At 42.7% G+C, this 18,083-nt stretch overlaps 1 long non-coding RNA gene across 1 annotated transcript in view; it reads right to left on the minus strand.

Moving 5' to 3' along the window:
- Positions 1 to 6: 6 nt before the first annotated feature.
- LOC104996881 overlaps positions 7 to 18,083 on the minus strand; it is a 41,519-nt gene continuing 23,442 nt past the window's right edge. The window contains exon 3 of the long non-coding RNA XR_826257.1: positions 7 to 2,975. This is a non-coding gene — a long non-coding RNA (uncharacterized LOC104996881). The remainder of the gene's footprint in view (positions 2,976 to 18,083) is intronic.

The following is an 18,083-nucleotide window of genomic DNA, read 5'->3' on the forward strand; positions in this document are numbered from 1 at the left end:
CTGATGCCATCAGTGTCAAGAGAAATACCAGGTAGTGACTCAGGATGCTGCCAAGGACTTCATAAATAAACAGGATGCTAAGAATCTTCATCACAAAGTTACACTTCAGAATACGTCATATATCACTGCTGTCTTTCTTCATTGATAAAAATGGATTATGAGATAGGCCTTGTTTATAACAACCACAGCATGTGGAAAGAAGAAGAAAAAAAAAGGCAGGACAAAAAAGCTGAGCTTAATTTTTTACTGTCCCTGCTCTGAACCTGACTGCTTCAGTGTAAAACAAGTTCTGCCAACTCACTCTCAGAGTGATCTTCAGAGAGGTGTTTCATCCTGGTTTAGCTCAGTTTTCTTACGTATAAGATAGTGGTGACAATAAGAGATTGAGGTCAGGATGAAATGAGACCAGGCAGCATACTTCAGACAGGCTGGGCTACGTGGTAAGTGATCAACACAGATTAACTTCAGGTATTTCGATTGTGTTCACAACATGGCAGTCATGTCATGGGAGGGTTTTCAACAGAGGAAATACATGCTCTAACTCAGGTTTTAAAGAGAAATTGAAAGTTGCTCAGTCATGTCCGCCTCTGTGGCTCTACAGACTGGAGCCCACCAGGCTCCTCTGTTCATGGGATTCTCCAGGCAATAATACTGGAGTAGGTTGCCATTCCCTTCTCCAGGGAATCTGCTGGACCCCAGGACAGAATCCAGATCTCCTGCATTGCAAGTAGATTCTTTACCTTTTGACCCACCAGGGAAGCCAGGTTTTAAAAGGTTCACCCAAGCTCTGGTGTTGAGAACAAACTGGAGGGGATAGGAGCAGAAGCAGAAAAATATATCTAAACAGCCATGACATTAACTCCCATCCTGAGGCTAGAGCCCATGGTACCAAGTGGGAGGTTATAGACCCGTCAAGAATGGCTTCATCGACAGGGCTTGAGGCTTGAGGAAGAGAAGAGTCAAGTAGTCAAAATTGTTGATTTGGGGCTTTGTATTTTGTGGAGGAGGTTATGGCTTGTTTGCTGGGAGTCTTTGTTTGCTTCTGTCTGAGTGACCATGACGATGGATCTCAGGCGTGAGGTACCCAGATGGGATGCTTACACAGGTGCAGGTTGGGATGAGGCAATGAGGACCACCAGGAATCTTGTTCTGCACATGTCCAGGGAGAGATGCCCATCAAACATCCACATGGACAGGTCAAGGAAGCAGTCGGAAAAACAAGAGAAGAGGTCGGGGCTGAAGATTTCAGTGTGGAGTCACCACTGATTAAATTACATTGTCAGGACTGAGACTCAAATGTGAGACATCAAGGAGAAAGAAGGCCAACCCAGGTGGACCGTTAACCACAAGGTAGCTAATTTCTCCCTCAACAGGACTTTTTTTAAACCCCTACATGATCAGAAGCTGTGTGCATGACACATGTTGGCACTGTCTGGATGGTGTTGAATATGTCTGGAAAACTCACACACTTTCAAAGCCACAGGCCACAGTAAAAAGAAAAAAAAAAATCACAATTCTAAGAAATGTCTATCAGGAAATGTGTTTGTACTGAAATACAGTAAGTGTATTGGAGTAAGAACACAGGAAGTGGCCTATACTCAGGCAAAAGGGTTCAGTCACCAGCTCTCAACTGTTGATTCAAGGATTACTAATCATGGCTTAGTTGTAAGATTCAAACACCAAAATAACTCTCCACAGTTCAAATGGGCAGCTGGCTGTCATCCTTAAGAACTTAGCATTTATTCATTCAGTCAGCCAGTTCTTAGGAATAAAGGGGAAAAATCAAAGCTGGAGCTGAGAGCAGCCCGGTGAGGAGAAATCTCCTGCATTCCACCACAGGTTGCTAAGGTGTGGAGGAAGCACAGAGATTGTCAGTCACTGGATTCAGGCAGTCCTGGGAGACTTCCCAGAGGAGGTGGCTTTTCAGAAGGTAGAGCTTGCAGACTGAGGATGTGGAGTGGAAGAAGACCCTAAAAAAGGTGTGCATGATGAAGAACCCATGTCCATGGGCTTTGCTTTGACCCCTGTAACTGTCCTGTCTTATTTTTTAACACTGAACTGTTTTCATATTACTAAAATTCAAGTAACTGACTCTTTAAGTTGACAAAAATAAATGTACCTGGTGATAAAACACACCCACCTTATTTTCAAAGGGTCCTACGTGGGCATTTATTCTTTCAAGACAGGTATTTTGAAATGTAGACAGAACCCTTCACTCATGACCCTCAGCACAGCTGAGAAGGACTTCAGAGGTTCTGGGAAAGCTCCTTGGGTGGCTCATCCCACCTCCTGGCCTGCAGGCACCCCAGTGCATCCGTGTCTGGGACTCATCTGAATCTAAGTAGGGGATTAAAGTGCAAACCTCCAGAGAGGTCTGGTGATATTTACATCTTAATGTCACTTGAGTACTTTGGACTCTGAGGACCTTGGCAAGAAAAGGGAAGTTGGAGAAGTTGCAAGAGTAGATATAGAAAAGTTAAACTAATGTTGCTTTATAGGCTGCATTATATTCTCTAGTAAAATCCCAGCAATAATACAGGTTTGATATATATTTATATTTGTAAATGTAATAGTTGTGACTACATCATAACATCACTCGCAAATAAGCTATGAGTTTCTACAGACAAAGGCCTTTATCTGAGGAGAAGTTTCCTAGTCTTGGTTGTTTTGCAAAGCTGAGTAAGTCACTAAGAACCTCCTAGAGCCCCCAGAGTGAACAACCCCATTCTTCCCTCAGGCTCAACCCCATGAGGGAAATGTCAAAAGTTTCAGATTTAAAATGTTATCTTTCTTTGCTCTCAGAAAGTACACGATCAGACTTATCTCTGATTCATAGAAAAAGGGCCCAGTTTTCAATTATGGTGAGTTAATGAGGAGATCAATTTTAAAAGAGAAAGAGAAAAATTAATATTACCTTTCTAAGACTTCTTCCAGTTAAAACATATGACTCAATTGCTCACTGTATTTAGTAGAGGCTGAAAAATAAGTGTGAAATTATTTTTTAATCAGAATCTTTATTTATTTATTTTTGGCTCTGTCATTTTATTGAGCTTTAACTTGTCCCATGATTCATAGGATTTTGGTTAAAAAACTAAAATAATTTATTTGAGGATGTTGTGTAATAATGTCCTACGGCACCTGGTGATGGAGCCAAATGTACTCTACATGCCGTGGGTCCAAGCCCACAGCATCGTGGCCAGAGCTGAGGGGCTCAAAGCTGACAAGCACGCATGTGGTGGTGAATCCCTCATGGAACATCAAGATCAGGAAGATGGGTCTAGGATGTTCAGTTCAGTTCAGTTCAGTCACTTAGTCGTGTCTGACTCTTTGCGACCCCATGAATCGCAGCACGCCAGGCTTCCCTGTCCATCACCAACTCCCGGAGTTCACTCAGACTCACGTCCATCGAGTCAGTGATGCCATCCAACCATCTCATCCTCTGTTGTCCCCTTCTCCTCCTGCCCCCAATCCCTCCCAACATCAGAGTCTTTTCCAACGAGTCAACTCTTCGCATGAGGTGGCCAAAGTACTGGAGTTTCAGCTTCAGCATCATTCCCTCCAAAGAAATCCCAGGGCTGATCTCCTTCAGAATGGATTGGTTGGATCTCCTTGCAGTCCAAGGGACTCTCAAGAGTCTTCTCCAACACCACAGTTCAAAAGCATCAATTCTTTAGCACTCAGCCTTCTTCACAGTCCAACTTTCACATCCATACATGACCACTAGCGCTCAGCCTTCTTCACAGTCCAACTTTCACATCCATACATGACCACAGGAAAAACCATAGCCTTGACTAGACTTGATGCATAAATTAAAAAAAAATTAAACTTGCTTTTCATTAGCCAAAAGGATGAGAAGAGCAAGCCCAAGAGTGACTGACTCATTATCTGAAAGCAGCTCTCTGGCCCCTTTCCTGTTTGCTCATTTCTGTTCCCCTCTGTCTTTTGAAATACCCTAAATACAAAAATGAGATCACTAATCAATTGAAACTAACTCCTGACTTACGCTCTCCTGAATGCACACCATGCCTTTTCTAACCTGTTGATTCTTTTTGCAAATAAAAAGGTGAAGAATGAAGCCATTTTTTAAAAAAGAAAAAGACTAACTCCCACCCCCAACAACCCAACCCCAAGCAATCCTTCAGGAGATCACGTGGACAAGAAAACATCTGAAGAGAGTGAGCCAGTTTGCGCACAACGGAGAAAGATACAGAACCCAACCTCCTGCCTCGATGATCCACTGAGATTGTTTCCCCTATTTTTCCCTTTAAAAAGTGTCAAGGCTTAAAAGAATCTTGGGAGTTGGTCTCAGAACATGAGTCCACCTTCTTCCCAGGTTGCCAGCTTTTCCAATTAAAGTGCCTTTCCTTCCTATGAACACTTGCCTCTCCGACTATCGGCTTATGAGCAGAGAGCAGTTGAATGTGCTTTCCATTACACATTGACTTTTGTTTTATTGTTATTTGTGTTAGAAGTTTATTAAACACATAGCAATCTTGCAAAGATGTAATAGGCGAATAAATGACATGATGTCACTAACTAAATGCTCTTTGCATGGAGATTCTTTACTGAGTAGGAAATTAGAGTCATGAAAAACAAATACAATAATATGTTTTCAAGCATGCCACTTGCTCTCAATGGAACACCAGGTAGAGATGCATTGAGTGATGAACCCGGGGACAGATATGTGATGTCCAGGCCACAGCAGGGGAGAGAAGCAGTTGTCTTTCTACAGTAATTGAAAAGCACCTCTAAAACTCCTGGGGCACTCAGTTCCTAACACCATACTGTCTTCTGTGGGCCTGAATCCCCAGTGGAACTTGGCCATGTGGGGACCGAGGACAGACTAGAAGCAGTGACCAATGTGACTTAGTATGCACTTTCTGACCTGAGAAGGTAACAAGAGCCCGTTAATACAGATCAAGAGATCTCTGCAGGCAAGGTTCACCTGTGCCAAATCAGAGCACAACTCTGACGGCATCAGACAGCTGAAGGCAAAGTGGAAAATTAAAAACAACCCCGCAGACATGTGCATGTGCTCTTGGGAATCCCACATGGAATGTTCCCTGTGGTTTGCATCTAGGAAGAGCCCTCCGTTGGGTCTTCCCCTTTTCCTTCCATTCTTTTCAGGCTCCTGTGCATGGCAGAGCTATGACCACAGGTTCTGGACAGTTTCCCTACTTCCCCTGAATTCACTGCCTAGCACGGCATGCACTGCTCCCATCAGTCCTGAAACCTCTGCTCCAGCAGCATTCTTTCCCCACTCAGAATCCAACAAGGGCCCCTCACCACCTCCTGAATCAGCCAGAATCTCCCCACACCACACATTTAGCACTAGGGGTGCTCCCACCTTCCACTCCACCCTAATCTCCTACCACCCCCACAGTTATGATCCTTTACCTCCAGCCAGCTGGATGGCCATTGCCCAGGAGCACCAGGCATCAAGCCTGTCTCCATGTCTTATTTTCGTGGTTCCCACTGCAAGAACATGGCATCACTCTGTCCCTACTCCTGAAAATGAAAGTCGCTCAGTCATGTCCGACTCTTTGCGACCCCCTGGACTATACAGTCCATGGAATTCTCCAGGCCAGAATACTGGAGTGGGCAGCCTTTCCTTTCTCCAGGGGATCTTCCTGACCCAGGAATCAAATCGGGGTCTCCTGCATTGCAGTGGATTCTTTACCAACTGAGCCACAAGGGAAGGCCAAGAATACTGGAGTGGGTAGACTATCCCTTCTCCAGAAGATCTTCCCGATCCAGGAATCAAACCAGGGTCTCCTGCATTGCAGTGGATTCTTTTATCAATTGAGCTATCAGGGAAGCCCCATTTTTCCCTAATTCTACCTTGTCCAGGAGATTCTTCTTGCTCCCTCTCAACCAACTGGGCTCCTTCTCCTTAGAATCTGCAATGTCCTTTGGAAATGCCTCATGGTGACCCACACTCTCTCCTTTGTGTCAAGGTTATTTATGTAATTGACTTCTTACATTTGAAAACTGCAAGCTTGTGGTTTGCTCAGAAATGGGCAGCCAGTACAGATTTGTTGATCTGAGCAGAACCCAGCAGGATCTGAGGTCATTTTTGTGATAGATGTCATTGTTGGTTGGGTTACAGAGGTCAAAGTCTACCAGTGGATTCTGAAGACCCTTCCCCAATTTTCCCCTTCTGCTCACTCACAGCCACTGAGACAAAACATCCAGTGTTTTTCTTTAAAAGAAAACTTGTGCTACTAAACATAACAAAAGAAGGAAACCACTATTTATCAGAAATAGGTCTGGTTTACTACAAATGATGCAGAAAATTGCAGAACTGAGCATTTTAGAGCATTTGAGCAATGCATGTTCAGGATTCAGGCAAAAGTACATTTTTCATTGTTCACTGAACAACTATTTCAATATCTTCACTTTCATGAAAACAATGATTTCATACTACAATAAGTGGATACGTGCAATCGTCTTCATAGGTAAATATGGTAGATACAAGCCAAGAATAATCCATTTTTATCTTTACTTGCTATCACTGTAACTTATAAGGATCATCATAAACTCTAAAACCACATTTGACACCTGTAACAGTGATTCTCCTGAACACTCTTCATTCTCCGAAGCCTCTCCTCTCCTCTTGCAGGCTCTCACATGATCCATCTTCAGCCTCTGGTGCTGGTCCTTGGTAATTCCTCCCTCCTCCTCCCCCTCTATTTATGTGCTTCCAGCAACGCCTCCGGACTGGCACAGTGATCCTCACTCCTCACTCACTCAGGAAACTGACTCACAGACTTACACACTTCCCTCCCAGGTTTCTCCCCAGATCACAGCACCTAGGACACAGTTGGTCCACAATAAAACAAATAAACAGCAGCAGCAACATAAAAGCTCTGGTCCAATCCATGAGATGGCGACAATACATCTTCACCACAGAGACCTTCTATAAGGTGCAGCTCAATGGATCCCAAACATGACACGGCATTTCTTCTCTCCCCTGCAGGACCCTCAAACCTACAGACTCCCTTCTATTCCTATTTTTATATTACATGGTCCCCAAGTATGGAGTCTCTTCTATTTCCTGTCACCTTCATCTAAAATATTGATTATTTTTATTGTTACATCTCTAAGGCATTATTCTGGACTCTGTTTATGGAATGAATTCAATCTAATATCTACCACTGCCTAAGTACTTACTACATGCCAGGCACTGAATAGAGCTCATATACTGTCTTTTATTAATTTTTAAAGTTACTCAATGAGAAGATGCTACTATTATTTCTATTTTACAGATGAGAAAGCAGTCTTTTGAATATTTATTGAGTATAAGCATATGCAATTATATATGAAACTATCTGATTTCCAGGCTTATCTAAATTTCCAACACACAGTTAAATATGTGATATCTATACTTTATTTTTTCCCAGAACATTTTCTCTAATAAACATTTGGAAATAGTTGTCTTGAAAAGAATATTAAGATAACGTCACTTTACTTGTATAAATAATTATCTTTAGCAAGAGAACCAACTGTTTTTGTAGACACACTTAGCAATAGGAATTGTTATTTAATACATATTTGCACTGGCAAAATAGAATACCATATTTGTAAATATGTTATTCAGACATTGACAGTAATGGAGCAATTCCAAATAACTATTTTTAATAAACAGTACAATGACCACAACTATAAAATAATGGAGCTGATAAAACTTGCCAATACAGTAAAAATGCAAAAAAAATAAAAGGGGAGGGGTGTTAAAAGCTCTTTTGCATACCATCTACTATCTTCTCCTCTTTAAATAATCTCAAAGAAATTAACATCTACCAAATAAATTTCACGGAGATGTAGATGAAATTATGTAAACAGACACTGAGTGTTCAAATCAAGGGGGACTCTTAGAGGAACAACTGAAGCAGCAGGGGACTCATCCGTGTATCTAAGAGATGCAGTAAATGGCTTTTTCCAGTGATTCTGACAACGGCAGGCTGATAACCAAACGCTGACAGAACGACTTCCAGACAGGGAAGGTTCAGAAGTGTGGTCGTTGAAGCATCTTGTAATGAAAACCCAAGGGAAAAGGCTCTCTTTTAGAACAAATTAAAACTACTCTCACGGAATAAACAAACTCCAGTGAGCCCTGCTGCTCTGATTCTTATCATTCGCAATGCCTCTGACTGGTGCCAATGGCCCAGGGCCCAGGATGCTACGGGTGCCCACACAGAGAGGGACAGAGGGGCCAGGCACCAGTGCACGGAGTCACATGACCCTGGACAAGCCCTCCTCACCATCCTGTCTCTCAGATGAGGAAATGAGGCCTGGAAGTTTTCTTCTGTAAGCTCCTCTCAGAGCAGCCTGGGAAGCAGAACTGAACTTTATCTTCTGACTAGGACTGTGCTGTCTTATCCTCTCATAGAGCCTCTTTTCAAGGTCAGAACTGAACACAGCAATTTTTATTCATTCATTCATTCTTTTCCATGTTCTTTTCCATTATAGTTTATCACAGGATATAGTTCCATGGGCTACATAATAGAACCTTGTTATCTATCTGTCCCATATATTATAGCTTTATCTGCTAATCCCAAACACCCAATCCATCCCTCCCCTACCCATCTCTCCTTTGGCAACCACAAGTGTCTTCTGTCTGTCAGTCTGTTTCAGCGGTAAGTCCATTTGCTTCGGATTTTAGATTCCACATATGCATGCTAAGTCGCTTCAGTCATGTCTGACAGTTTGCGACCCTGTGGACTATGGCCAGCCAGGCTCCTCTATCCATGGGATTCTCCAGGCAAGAACACTGGAGTGGGTTGCCACTTTCTCCTCCAGGGGATCTTCCCTGCATCTCTTATGTCTCCTGCATTGGCAGGCAGGTTCTTTACGAACTACCGCATAAGTGATACTATATGGTATTTGTCTCTCTCCTTCTGACACTTAGTATGAAAATCTCTAGGTTCATCCATGTTGCTGCAAATGGCAATATTTCATTCTTGTTTTTTTACTGTTTAGTAATAGATTACAGCAATTTTGATGTTGATCAGGGCACCTTCCTGTGAGCAGGGTGAGAGGAGATGTAAGCTATAAAAGGCTCAGTAAAAGCCCAAAGGATCCAGGTGTAAACAAGTCCTCTTCCTTCCCTAAACCACACTTGAGACCTGGTGGGGAGACTGCAGCATCCAGCTCCCTCCTGCTTCTACCCAGGGTGCTAGGAGCTCTGGAGCCATCAGTGGTGGGGAGACGGGGGGAAGGAAGAGGGGAGAGGGGAGGTCAGGGGGGGCAGGACTGGAGAAGGGGACAGAGAAGCAGAGAGGGCCCCAAGGCACAGAAAGTGATTCAGAGGAGTCAGTCTCCCACTCTGTGAAGCACATAATTAAAACTTCTTCACCTTCTGAAACATCTACTAATATAGACCCAAGACTAGAAAGCCCCTTTCTACCTCTCTCTCTTTTTTTTTAAACTTCTGTCTCAAGCATTTTTGAAGTTGCCTACATGTTACTGAATATTTTATGTTTGGTCTCCTTTTCACATTCTGGTGGATAGCTGTTGTTTAGTCACTAAGTTGTGTCCAACATTTTTGTGACTCCGTAGACTGCAACATGCCAGGCTTTCCTGTCCTTCACCATCTCCTGGAGTTTGAGGAGGATATCTGTAGTGTTGTTCAATTTCTGTCTGGTATGATCGTCTGGACACAAGGGTCCCATGAAAAATAAAAATAATGCGCTGTGAGTATCCATGTGAGTGTGTGCATTGGAACAGAATGAGAATGTAATTAAAGGGGATGGAAGAAGCTTACAAAAGTCAGTTTCTTACCCTATCCATCCCACCAAAAAAATTAAAAAACCCTACAATTCATGAATAAAATATAATCTGAATTTAACTACAGCATTATAAAGAACCTGATTGGGTATAAGTTTTTTAACTGTCATTGTTTCCTAAAGTTTGATGGAAAATTTTTCTTTCCCTTAAAAATAAACTAAAATACCACAGACATTTCCCCAAAATTCCAGCTGTCTGCTTGCTGTCCCTGTGTCTCTGGAGCTATTTTATTTTTCTTCCACTGGTATTTTAAAGGTGTAGCTTTGATATGTAATACTATTTTAAAGAGTTTAACAGCATTAAGATTTTTTTTCAAAATACTAGCAGTTTATTTTCACATAATTGAGGTACACATTGCAAAATTACTGTTTTAATTGGAAAACCTTCTTTACTAGTTAAAAACTGTCATCTCAATGAAGGAGTATACTTTGAAATCAAAGGAGAGTTCAGTCCAACAATCTAACAAGCATGCTAGTGTAGGTGTGAACATGAAATTTTGGAAGGGCCAGACATAGGGGGAAGTAATTTCTAATTTGTAAAATCCAAGAATCCTTCTAGTAAAAATATTTTTACATACTACCACACCCAATGTATTGCATTTTTTCTTCTAAGTTATTTTTCCCCACTGAAGCCATCATAACCTAAGTATATTTCTTTCTAAATACAGAGCCTCCTTCCATCCATCCATCTTCCCATTTATTCAATTAAACGAAAAGTGCATGCATTTTGTACCCTCCAGGCACCTGGCCCTGTTCTAGACACTAGGAAACAGAAATAAATAAATACTCTTCCTCCTCTGGAGAACTTTACAGAGCAGATTAAAGGGTAACCAGGTAATTATAGCACAGTGAGAGTGCAGCCCCATCAACTGAATGGACAAAAGGTGTGACCACCGGCTTGAACCTCACCTCTTCCTTCACTTCACACTCCAGGGACAATCTATGCCTCCCAAACACGGTTCACAACACTCTCTGTCCTGCCTCTGGCTTCTGTTCCCCGCGGGATTAGTGACTGCTCATTTCATCCTCATAATGCATTGCTGTTCCCTCGGGTTCCTCCCTTAGAACTGTAACCACGTGAAGGCAGGGACCATTCATACCTCCAGTGCTCATCACAGAAACGTGTTGAATGAACGAAGGACGAAAATAAGCCAACAAGACCCCACGCTGAAACATGTCACCCTGCCCCTAACACATACGCCCATCCCACCCCCCACAACGAAGATCTACTCTGGTTTTCCTTCTGCAACGATAAGAATTTAAAATATTTTCTCTTGTAAATGGATTTTTCCCCCAGAGGGCAAACCATTCATTTATTCATTCTCCTGGCAGAGAAAAATAGTACACTGTCGAAATGTCTAAGCCCGTTTGAAAATATTTTGGAATTTCTGGTTTCATTCCCTTGCTTTTTACATAGCTATATAAATGTGGACCTGTTCTGAGAGTTAGCTGGAAACACACATTTCAAGGTGTTTGCAGTACTTTTTTCCCTCTTTTTTTGCATTTCATTTGGCTGGACAGTTGTTTAAATTGTGGTGTAACCAGACTGTATCTATTTATACTAGTGACTTCAAAATAGATGTTGTGAGTCACTGGTTTTAGACACTGTAGCTGGTTGGCCAGTTCAGAGGGAAAAAATGGTTAGTGTAAAGTATTAGAACAACAATGACTAGATGGATTCTCCAAGAAAGAAGAAAAAGGAACTTAGTTTCTATCTCACTTAAGTGCATTTTAATTGTCCAATCAGACTAACAATCATGTAAATGTGCCATCAGATGAATGAAAGATGGATGCTATGAAAGAGTCACTAAGGATTTAAATCATGAATAAAAATATATAAGTCAGAAAAAAAGAGTAGTACTACATATTTGGATACCTCAGTCAACCTGCAATATTTATTCAATGAACCCAACTTCTGGGATTTTATTCCTATTTGCCACCTGGTGAATAAAAATGTGTTAAGTTCATGTTGTCTGTGACCTTTCACTAAAAATGTCATTCCTTACTCACATTCTGCATTGGTGGTCAGAGGCTGATGCCAAGAATATGCTTGTCATCCGAATTCCCTTCCCGTGTAAACTTTAGGCTCGATTACACCACCCAGATGACTGTGCACAAGGCGACAGACGAGCTGAAGAATTTCCTAAGCCCAGTAGCTTCGTTCTTTAAAGAACCTTCCAAGAGCCGTAGTGGAGCTACTAGAGCAAGGACAGATTCTGTGCCTCCGGGTCATCTGTGCTCCAAGACAGCATCCGGGTCATCTGTAACATCTGTGCCCCAAGACAGCATCCGGGTCATCTGTGCTTTAAGACAGCATCCTGGGCATCTGTGCGCCAAGACAGCATCCGGGTCATCTGTGCTCCAAGACAGCATCCGGGGCATCTGTGCGCCAAGACAGCATCCGGGTTATCTGTGCTCCAAGACAGCATCCGGGGCATCAGTGCTCCAAGACAGCATCCGGGGCATCTGTGCTCCAAGACAGCTAGCAGCGTATCTAGGTCAATGCCTAGTAGCATCGGCCCTTTCCTGAGCCCGCAGTTCAGAGTCCTGTGCAGTCACAGAAGCTGCAGCATGGTTGTCTTCTCTGGAGGATTTGGCCAAGTTTATCCAAGGCAATGTGTCTCCACAGAGGTCCTTAAGCAGGGATCTCAGATGGCTCAGGCTCTGAACTTCTGGAAAGATGTAATCATATGTTTATTTATGTACACACACGTGTGCACGTTTGTCTAAGCAGGTGGCTCATAGTATTCTTTTTTTTTTCATATTCTGGAAGATACCCTGGCCCCAAATTGTTTGGAGTAATAGCCTCTACAGTGTAAGAATGGGCCACAGGGTCCTCAGATGTTCTATGCCCCACCTGCCTGTGCAGGGCCCTGCGGGTCAGCCCAGGGCCTGGGTTCAGACATGGCCACCTCCAGGCTGCACTCATTAGTCTGGCCACCGGACGGGGTGCTGTCACTCCACCACGGGGCGAATTTCACTCCCTGGACTAACGTGACTCAGTGCAACTGAGGAGCTCAGAGCTCAGAGTGGGTCCTAATCCACGCCATGTGGCCTGGGAGATCCCTTGAGGGTAACCATCCATACTACCTTTCTTTGGAATTGTCTCCCTAAAAACATGCTTGGGCTCTTCTTTTCTCCTCTGAGATATTTCAAAAAGAAAAGGTCTGAGAATAATAAAATAAATGTGAATCTTTCCATCACCCATTTTGCTGTATTTCCTCCATGGTTAGGTTTTCTGTTTTGTCTTGTTTTAAAGAAGAATTAAAATATCCAGAAACAGCTGAAATCCAGCAAAACCTCTTCAATCACATTTCCTTCTTTCTTTCTCCAGATTTACAAGCTATCCTTGTACCTATTACTCTAAAACATTTTTAAAAATATTTACACCACATATGCATGCTAGTCTAAGCAATATACAAATACTGGTTTCCATGGTTGCCTTTTCTTATTGGAGTAGAGTTATTTACAACATTGTGTTAGGTTCAGGTGTACCACAAAATGATTCAGTTACACATATTTACACATATATGCTCTATATGTCTCTCTATATATGTGCTCGTTTCAGATTCTTTTCCCTTATAGGTTATTATTAAGTATATAGCTCCCTGTGCTATACACTAGGTTCTTATTGGTTATCTATTTTACATATATTAGTGTGTATCTGTTAATTCCAAACTCCTAATTCATCCCTCCATGTTTTAAAATGTCATATAGTTGGTTTCATACTACAAGAATGTTTCGCATCTTATTTTTGGCTCAGTGATTGATTTGAGATTCATCGATATTGATTCACATAGCTCTGGTTCATTTCTTTCAACTACAGGATGGTATTTTATTGTCTGATGACCCCTCCAGTTAGATATTCGCTTTATTCCCTGTATGGTCATTACCAGTGATGCTGCAGTGGACACTCTAACACTATTTCGTGCACCCACCTGCATGACACCCCAGGGTGGCCCCCCTGTCTCTACAGCAGGAAGCAACCCCCTTCTCCTTGTGGGCAACACGACTGTTTTTCCAAGACCAAAGCCTCAGCCTCACCCACATCCATACCCACAGTGCTGGCATGTGCGTCAGCACATTCGAAGTCAGCTACAAGTATTTACTCAATTCAGTCACTGTTGATTTCTCTGGGTGGTGGTTGTCAGTGTGCCTGGGCCAACGTCCTTACAAGTTGCTTCTGTTTCCTGGGAGTGGGTCTTGTTCCATCATGTTCTCATTCATCAAACTGTCTTTCACAAGTTTTTTACATTTAATAGGTCTTCAACATTTACAGAATGACTGAACAGATGAAAGTGAAAATGCCAATTTCATGAAGCACCATCGATGTTACATTCAAGTTTTCTGTGAACATGGTTCCCATCCACTACATCACATGGTTGTTCCACTCAAGCCAGTTTACTGTACTTATTGTCAATACTGGAGTCTAAAGGGGATCTGTTGTTGGTGTTGTTCAGTCACTCAGTCGTGTCCGACTCTGTGCAACCCCATGGACTGAAGCATTCCAGGCTTCCCTGTCCTTCACAATCTCCTGGAGCTTGTTCAAACTCATGTCCACTGAGTTGGTGATGCCATTCAACCATCTCATCCTCTGTCATCCCCTTCTCCTCCTGCCTTCAATCTTTCCCAGCATCAGCGTCTTTTCTGGTCATTTGCATCAGGTGGCCAGAGTACTGGAGCTTCAAAAAGGGGATCTATTAGAAACTTAGAAATAAGTGAATTAAATTTGCTTCGTGATGGACAAACACGTATTGGTCTCTATTTTTCTAAATTTTTTATTCTTATACAATTTTTAAAGGTTACTTTCCATTAACAGTTATTACAAAACAAAACATTGACTGTATTCCCCATATTGTACAATACATCCTTGAAGCCTGTCTTACACCTAATTGTTTCCTCCTACTCCCTAGCCCTGTCATGCCCCTACTGCTTCCGTCTCCCCACTGGGAACCAGTTTCATCTCTACAGCTGAGTCTGCTTCTGTTTAGTTATATTCACTGGTTTGCTGAATTTTTTAGAGTCCACATATAAATGATACATAGAGTATTTGTTTTTCCCTAACTTATTTCATTTAGCATAATGTTCTCCACGTCCATCCATGTTGCTACAAATGTAAGTTATTTTTTACGGCTGAGTAATATTCCATTGAATACATGTACCACTACATCTTTATCCATCCTTTGTTGATGGACACTTAGGTTTCTTTCATGTCTTGGCTACTGTAAACAGAGCTGTAATGAACATTTGTGTGCATGCATCTTTTTGAATTAGATTCCCTGGTGGGTCAGCTGGTAAAGAAGCTGTCTGCAATGCGGGAGATCTGGGTTTGATCCCTGAGTGGGGAAGATCCCCTGGAGAAGGGAAAGGCTATCTACTCCAGTATTCTGGCCTGAAGAATTCCATGGACTGTATAGTCCATGGGGTTGCAAAGAGTCAGACATGACTGAGCCACTTACAGTTTCAGTGCTTTTTTTAAATGCCCAGGAGTAGGACTGCTGGATCATATGGTAGCTTTATTTATACTTTTTTAAGGAAACTCTGTACTGTTCTGTCTCACAGAAGGCGATGGCACCCCACTCTAGTATTCTTGCCTGGAAAATCCCATGGACGGAGAAGCCTGGTAGGCTGCAGTCCATGGGGTCGCTAAGAGTTGGGCACGACTGAGCGACTTCACTTTCACTTTTCACTTTCATGTATTGGAGAAGGAAATGGCAACCCACTCCAGTGTTCTTGCCTGGAGAATCCCAGGGACAGAGGAGCCTAGTGGGCTGCTGTCTACGGGGTTGCACAGAGTCAGACACGACTGAAGTGACTTAGCAGCAGCAGCAGCAGCAGTACTGTTCTCTATAGCGACTGAATCAATTTCCATTCCCACCAACAGCATAGAAGGGTTCCCTTTTCTCCCACCCTCTCTAGCACTTATTATTTGTAAACTTTTCAACGATGGTCATTCTGACCAGTGTGAAGTGATCCATCGTTGTAGTCTTGATTTGCATTTCCATGATGATTATTGATGTTAAGCTTCTTTTCCCATGCCTGTTGGCCATCTGCATTTCCTATTTGGAAAAAATGTCCAGTCAGTTCTTCTGCCTACTTTTTAATAGGGCTTTTTTTTTTTTTTTTAACGTTGAGTTGTATGAGTTCACAATGGCCTCTTTTAGTCCATCTCTTACTTGAAAGAGAGCTCTTGCTTTATACGAACAACAAGGAGGTTTATGAATGGGTGCCCATGGGTCGGATGGTTGCTACAGACCCTGGGAGCTTGAGGCCCAAGCTAATCTCAGTCTCAGGGATCTGCGGTCTTTCTTTCTCTCATCTCGTGACATCTCTCCCTTGTCCGGCTCTACTCTGCTCCCCGAAGTTTCCTGACCAGGTTCCTTTCCTTCACCCACAGTTTACGGCTCCTCACACCTTCACCTGTGCTCCCACAGTCATGACCTGAACTCCGACCGAGGTCATTCTTTCCATTTCAGATCTACTTACAACAGACTCAACACGTGTATGTTTGTCCCATGTCTCTACAGTCACCTGCTAACAAGGCAAGTATACATCATAGGAAACAGGGTTTTCTGGCCTAAGCCAGAGAGTGCATGGCTTCAGTTCTGAGGGCCATAAGGTCACTCTTGTGACTACTCAACTCAGCTGATGTAGAGTAAAAATAGTCATGGACAACACACAAGAAATGATGCATAATGGTGCTCCAATAAAAGTTTACTTTTAAAAACAGGTAGCAGGTCAGCCTTCACGCTGGTCAGACTGGCCATCATCAAAAAGTCTACGAATAATAAATGCTGCACAGGGTGTGGAGAAAAGGGAACCCTCCTACACTGTTGATGGGAATATAAATTGATACAGTCACTGTGGAGAACAGGATGGAGGTAAAATAAAGTTATCATATGACCCAGCAACCCACTCCTGGGCATATATCTCGAGAAAGCCACAATTTGAAAAGATACATATACCCCAATGTCCACGGCAGCACTATCTATAACAGCCAAGATAGGGAAGCAACCTAAATGTCCATCAACAGATGAATGGATAAGGAAGATGTAGTATAGATATACAGTGGAATAGTTGGTACTCACTCATAAAAAGAATTAAATAATGCCATCTGCAGCAACATGGGTGGCCTTAGAGATTATTATACTAAGTGAAGTCAGACAAGGATAAATAACATGAGATATGAGATATCTAAGCCTAACCCTAACCCTAATCTTCTTGGCATATAAGATATCTCTTATACGTGGAATCTAAAAAAAAAAAAAAAAAAATGGTGCTAATTAACTTATTTACAAAACAGAAATAAACCCACAGGCACAGAAAACAAACTTAAGGTTACCAAAGGGGAAAAGAGGGAAGATAACATAGGAGTTTGAGATTAACATACAAATGAGTGAGTGAGAGTCGCTCAGTCATGTTTGACTCTTTCAGACTCCATGGACTGTAGTGCACCAGGCTCTTCTGTCCATGGAATTCTCCAGGCAAGAATACTGGAGTGGGTGGCCATTCCCTTCTCCAGGGGAATCTTCTCTGACCCAGGAATCAAACCTGGGTCTCCCGCACTTCAGGCAGATTCTTTACCATCTGAACCACCAGGGAAGTCCCAACATATATACCCTACTATACATAAAATAGATAACCACAGAGGATGTACTGCATAGCACAAGGAACTATACTTGATATTTTACCATAACATATAAGGGAAAAGAATCTTGAAACATTAGACATATATATATATGTATAACTGAATCACTTTGCTGTACACCTGAATTTAGCACAACACTGTAAATCAACTATAGACCAGTAAAAAATAAAATAAAATAAAATCAGGTAGCAGGCTGGATGTGGCCCATGGGCTGTGGTGTGCTACCCTTGACCTAAGCACTGGCAGTCTCAGAAGGGACGCATCTACTCACATCCCTTATACAGACTCAGAAGAGGAACAAGCTATGGTCCCTGGTCCACAGGGCTGGCCAGCATCTGACCATCCTGTGATTACACTCACCAAGGCACCTTCTGATGATGGTTTGGTGCTGCACCTGACTCTGCTGTTGGGGGCCAGAGTGAGGTACTCCGCCCGTGACAAAGGTCATGAGGAAGGAGGCTCGACATACGCAAAGGCGGGATCAAGCCTCAGGAGTCCCCCTGGAAATCCTCGAGCGTCTACCCCCATAACCAGAGCCTGCCTACTTTACTACTTTGTGCTCTTACCTACACCTCTGACTTTACGGGGGGCTGTCCCCCACCACCTCTTTTGGAGAAGGAGTTAACCTAGAGCTCCAGTCAATAAAA

Source organism: Bison bison, unplaced genomic scaffold (assembly GCF_000754665.1).
Source record: "Bison bison bison isolate TAMUID 2011002044 unplaced genomic scaffold, Bison_UMD1.0 scf7180017864300, whole genome shotgun sequence".
NCBI classification, from domain to species: domain Eukaryota; kingdom Metazoa; phylum Chordata; class Mammalia; order Artiodactyla; family Bovidae; genus Bison; species Bison bison.